This window comes from Selaginella moellendorffii, unplaced genomic scaffold (assembly GCF_000143415.4).
Source record: "Selaginella moellendorffii unplaced genomic scaffold, v1.0 SELMOscaffold_42, whole genome shotgun sequence".
NCBI classification, from domain to species: domain Eukaryota; kingdom Viridiplantae; phylum Streptophyta; class Lycopodiopsida; order Selaginellales; family Selaginellaceae; genus Selaginella; species Selaginella moellendorffii.
In genome coordinates this window covers 721224-726795 of record NW_003314303.1, presented here as the reverse complement: position 1 = coordinate 726795, position 5572 = coordinate 721224, and positions in this window count along the sequence as shown.

Below are 5572 nucleotides of genomic sequence, written 5' to 3'. Positions count from 1 at the left end.
TCCAGATCTTTCTTCTAGATTTCCAATTCCAATGGCTTCTAGTGATCAAGATGTAACACTGCTCACCTTTTGGCCCAGCCCCTTCTCGATGTGAGCCAAGCTTGCACTGGTGCTCAAGGGCATCGAGCACGAAGATCTCCCCCAGGATTTGGGCAACAAGAGCAAGATCCTACTTGAGTCCAATCCAGTTCACAAGAAGGTCCCGGTTCTCATCCACAAGGGCAAGCCCATCACAGAGTCGGCCATCATCATCCACTACATCGATGAGGTTTGGCCTGGAACATCGCCACTCTTGCCAAAAGACGCATTCCTCCGCGCAGAGCACCACTTCTGGACCGATTTCATCGACAAGAAGGTATGTTCTATAAATCTCGAGAAATCTACTCAATCTCACGCCTTTGCTTGTACAGCTGCTGGACTGCTTGATGCGTTTCGTGCGCGGGAACGACAAAGATGCCGCAAACGAGGAATTCATCGCCAACTGCGTGCTTCTCGAGGGGGCCTTGACGAAGCTGGGAAGTGCACAAGAGGGTCCCTTCTTGGGCGGCGCGAGCTTCTCCTTCTTAGATGTGATGCTCGCTCCCTATGCCCCCGGGGTTGTGGGAGTGATGGGCTTGAAGCCCGCGAGCCAGGAGCAGTGCCCGTGTCTCCACAACTTCTTCCAGGCCGTGCTTGCGCATCCCGCTGCCAAGCTCGTGCTGCCCACAGTCGAGGCGCTCAAAGAGTTTCTCGTGGCTCGCTCCATGGTGTACAGAGGAAAGTGATTGAGAGAAAAAAGAATATGCTTAATTTTATTAGAATATTCTTTTATGTGGTAGAGTACATTACGTATCTCTAAGTCCGTCTGCCTTCTCGGTAATTCACATACGAAACAAGCCCACTCTTGCCACAGGATGCATTCCTCCGTGCATGGCACCATTTTGGACCAATTTCATCAACAAGAAGGGACGCTTTCTCTCCAGAGTGCCAAATCCTTGATATGATCTATCCCACAGCTTGTGTGGAGACAACCAAGGTTAGCCATCTCTTGAAGGCAAACATCTTAGATTTGGTGCACTTTTTATTTAGTGTTTTTCTTTGATTTGAAACTTGGCAAATGGTCATCGCCCAATCTGTGATCTCTCTAGAGATGTTCTGAAGAGCACAAAATGGCAGACCTTCAAATGCACACACAAATGAGAGCAATAGGACAAGTATTGCAATCGCTTCCAATGTTCATGGTTTGTGGAACATACTTTGGTTTGCCAAAAAAAGAGAGACCAATAGTAGAAACATTGTTGTAAGCACTTAGGTGAAGCGAGACATTGGGTGACAGTTGATTGGGATATCAATCTTTTGGGTGAGATCATCAGATAAATGTCATGCTACCAAATTTTGTTTCCCAAAAAAGAAAAAAAAAACAGTATTATTTCCCACTAGTCATTGCTTAAAACTCACAGACGTAAGAATGCTCCAGCAGAAAGGTCAAATGTTGTGTCACGTAGGTTTCATAAATATAAATATGTTGCCCAGTTAGCAAACATTATTTTGATTATCATAGTTCTATTACATTAAAAATTAAATTAAATTAGTATTAAAATAACATATATTATATTCCATTTTGAAAGAAGAATTGGAAAAATAACTATATGCATATGTTTTTTTATAGAAAATTATCAAATTCAATAGAAAGAATTATAAATTTAAATAACACAGCAAATTTCCACTACAAAAAGTTGAATGTTAATGCTGATCAATTGGCCACCTCCTATTGGCTAAGAGCAAACATTAACATCATTATTCATGATTATTTGAGGCTAGGCAGGTGTTTCAAAAAAACCTAGTGAAGAATCTTATCAGCTGGAATGTTGCTATTGCAGCAATTGCCGTGGCTGGGGATCTGTTGGAGGCATGGTGATTGTTTGATGGGATGCTTTTCTATAGTCTCGTGTCATGGATAACAATGATCACTGCCTATGCAGATTGCAGAATGGTTGATAAAATGAAAACTGTTTTTCTTGCACTGGCACATAGAGACGTCATCTGCTGGAACATGATGCTTTTGTGCTATGCCCAAAACTGGCATCTGGAGGAAGCTAGTGCCCTCTTCAATGAGATGCCAGAGTGAGATGTTTTGTCATATACAACAATGATATCAGTTTTGGCATCAAGAAATGATTTAGAAAATGTGAAGGATCTATTTGATTCTATGCCATTACGAACTATAGCCTCTTGGAACTCTATGAATATGGCAAATGCCACGAATGGGCAAATGGCCATTGTTTTCTTTGAGATGCCCGAGTGGGACTGCTGCTCGTGGAACAGCCTCCTGGGTGCGATTGCAGAGTCTGGGAGGATCAACAATGCAATCATGATATTTTAGAGAATCCCTTTCAGAGACACAACCTGATGATCACAGCAATGGGTTCTCACGGCCATATCTGTGAGGCTCAAGCTCTCTTCACCGTGATGCCACAGAGAAACCCTGTCTCCTGGAGCACAATGATCAGAGCTTATGCACAGTAGGGACTGGCCATGGACACAAAGATTTTGTTTGATTCCATAGAGTTGCACAACACGGTCGTGTGGAACTCACTCCCTAGCTGCCTACCTCACAAGTGATTGAGTGGGCAATGCTAGAAAAGTGTTTGATTCCATGCCTGATCGAGACACAGTATTGTAGACATTGATGATCTCCACCCACGCCACATGGGGCCAGATGTGCACTCTTCAATTCCATGCTGCGGTGTGTTGTGGTGGCATGGAATGCAATCATCTCTGGCTACATGAGGAGCAGCAATCTTGATGAGGCACAGCTCCTCTTTGGTCTGATGCCCCATCGCAACGCCCTGACAATCAATGCCATGGTCACAGGTCTTGCATTTGGTGGCAGGATTGAGCAGGCCAAGCTCCTCTTTGATCGATTTGCATCACCCAACTCCAAAATCTCCATGCTCGAGGACTAGGTAAGGCTTACGCTCAGTCCGGGAGGATCAAGGAAGCCAGGGTGCTGTTTGATCGCTTGAGCCGGAGAGTTAGGACCATAGTGCGATCAGAGTGATCATCGATGCGTATGCCCGGATTGTGGATGTCGTGGAGGTGTGGCAGATCTTCTCTCAAATTGAGCTACAATGCCATGATCGCAGCATTGGCCTTGAATAGGCATTTGCACAAGACTCCTCTCTAGCACGAGAGAGTAGCACAGTGTTCTGGAACACCATCCTCACGAGCTACATCCAATTCAGCCATCTTGGCCCTGCAATTGCAATCATGATCTTCCACGCCATGCCAGATCCAAATCTAATCTCGTGGACAGCAGTGATCACTAGCATTGCCCACAATCCCAAATTGCATTGATTGGTGCTGGATCTTTTCCGTGAGCTCCAGCAGGAGGGCTGGAACTCCAGCAAGATCTGCTACAGAACACATGCATGCAACATGCGTCGCTGCACCTTCCTCTCCCGCCCCACGCAGCTTGGCCACCTCCCATTGCCCAGGAGCAAACATTAGTGTGATTATTTGCAAACACGTGGTTAAAAAAATAACCCCTTTACAGTTATGCCCCCATCAGATGGCTGCAATTGGCTGGATCCAGCAGCCCAGAAAGTTCAGCAACTCTTGATAGACTTCTTGAAGAGTGCATTTTTGAGAGCTTGAGCCGTTGAGGGGCGATTTTTTGCTGCTGGATGCATCAGAGACTTGATGAAGCTCTGGAATGCAAGAGAGAATCCAGGAAGAAGAGCAAGCTTTCCTTGGTGGATGGCTTGATATTGCCTTCCAGATGCTGGTGGTGGCAAGCATCTTGTGAGCTCGTAGAATGTCGCCCCCAGGGAAAACATGTCAACTTTGTCAAGGTGGCTGTGATCATTGTTGATGAACTCCATCGGGAGATATCTCAAGTCGCCATCCTCGATGGAAATGGTTCCATTGATTCAACTGGCAAGGCCTAAGTTGCCAATCTTGTAGACACGATTGCAGATGTAGATCTTGTCAAGCTTCACGTCCAGGTGAGTGAGGCCATGCAAGTGTAAATGCTTGAAAGTGTTTAAGAGCTGTCATAAGAAAAGAACAGAATTGAGCTGCTTACTTGAAACATTGCCTCAATCAGCTTCTTCTCTGTGAATGTCCATGCAAGGCTCTCATCTCATAGATTCATCTCACACAGCTCCATTTGGATATATAAAAAGTCATTCTCGAACCATGAAGAGAAGTAGTACACTACATTTTCATGGCAACCTGGAAGTTGGATAAGTTTTGAGGAAGCTAGTGGTAATACTGAAAGAAAAAAGCCAACTCACCAAGACACAAAAGTGCCTAAACTTCTCTCAATGCTTTCCTCCTGCAAAGAGAAAAATTTGCCAAATCAATACCATTGTCTTTGGAATATAGTGACAAACCAATCTCCCTCATTTAGCAGATGCCAATTGGAATGTTTTACAGCTTAAAGGCAGCTGTCAAGTCTTTTGAGAACTTTATAAACATAGCTAAAATTGCCTCATCCTATTTCCTGACAGTGGAGTAAGAATGAAGATCATACAAATTCTACACACCACAAATACCTTGATTTGATGGAACTCCTCACGGTAATGCAATGAAGAGCCAAAAGTGGAGACACATCCTGTATGAAAATACCAAAGTTATGAAAGAAAAATGAAAAATAACAACATACCTTGCCTAGCTCTCTCAGGAAACACATCAGTGTTAAAAAAAGGGTTCTGGAAGCATGGTGGGGACATGATGTGCTGTTGCAGAGACAATGTCTTTGCATTCTCTGCTTCTTGGTTCAAATATTCATCTAGGAAAAGAAGAACAAAATGAAAAAAAGCCAAGTGATAGGGAAAAACAGTGAGAACTTGCGATGGGGTTCTTGGGAGCAAAGACACCACAAAGTATTGGAAAAACCAAATCAGGAAAAGAATGAACTCTTGGCATTTGAGAAGAAGAAAAGAAAGTAAAATGGAAGACATTAAAAGAAAGTGTGGACACAAACAGTACCAGGACATGGTTTGTTCCAGTGGCATTGACACAGTACCTCAGATTTGGATTGTGAATTGGCAGCAGCAACAAGGTCATAAACCCTAGAAAAACATTACAAAACAAAAACAATTCGCTCAACATGCAACAAGCGCAATCACGGTCAGCTTGCTCTCCACACTATTCCATCATTGGATAGCTGGCGAGCAATCACCTAGCAAGAACAGCAATGGTGACCCATTCTTCACAGTGCTTTCTTTGCTCGTCAATCAACACCTTGCATGCAACATGTGTTGCAAAGCCTTCCTCTCCCGCCCCATGCAGCTTGGCTGCCTCCCATTGGCAAGAGCAAACATCAGCACGATTATTCACTAAGACATGGTTAAAGAAATAACCTTTTTACAGTTACCCCCCATCTGATGGTTGCAATTGGCTAAATCCAATGGTCTAGAAAGTTCAGCACTCCCTCCTTATTATGATAGATTGCTGGAAGTTTAATTCTTATTTGGACACTACCTTCAGCCTTCTCGTCTGCCTTCTTGGCAATTAGAGCCGCGTGGGACATGTTATAAAAGGCGACCCTTCATCCAATTATATTAAACCTCAGTCCATTTGCATT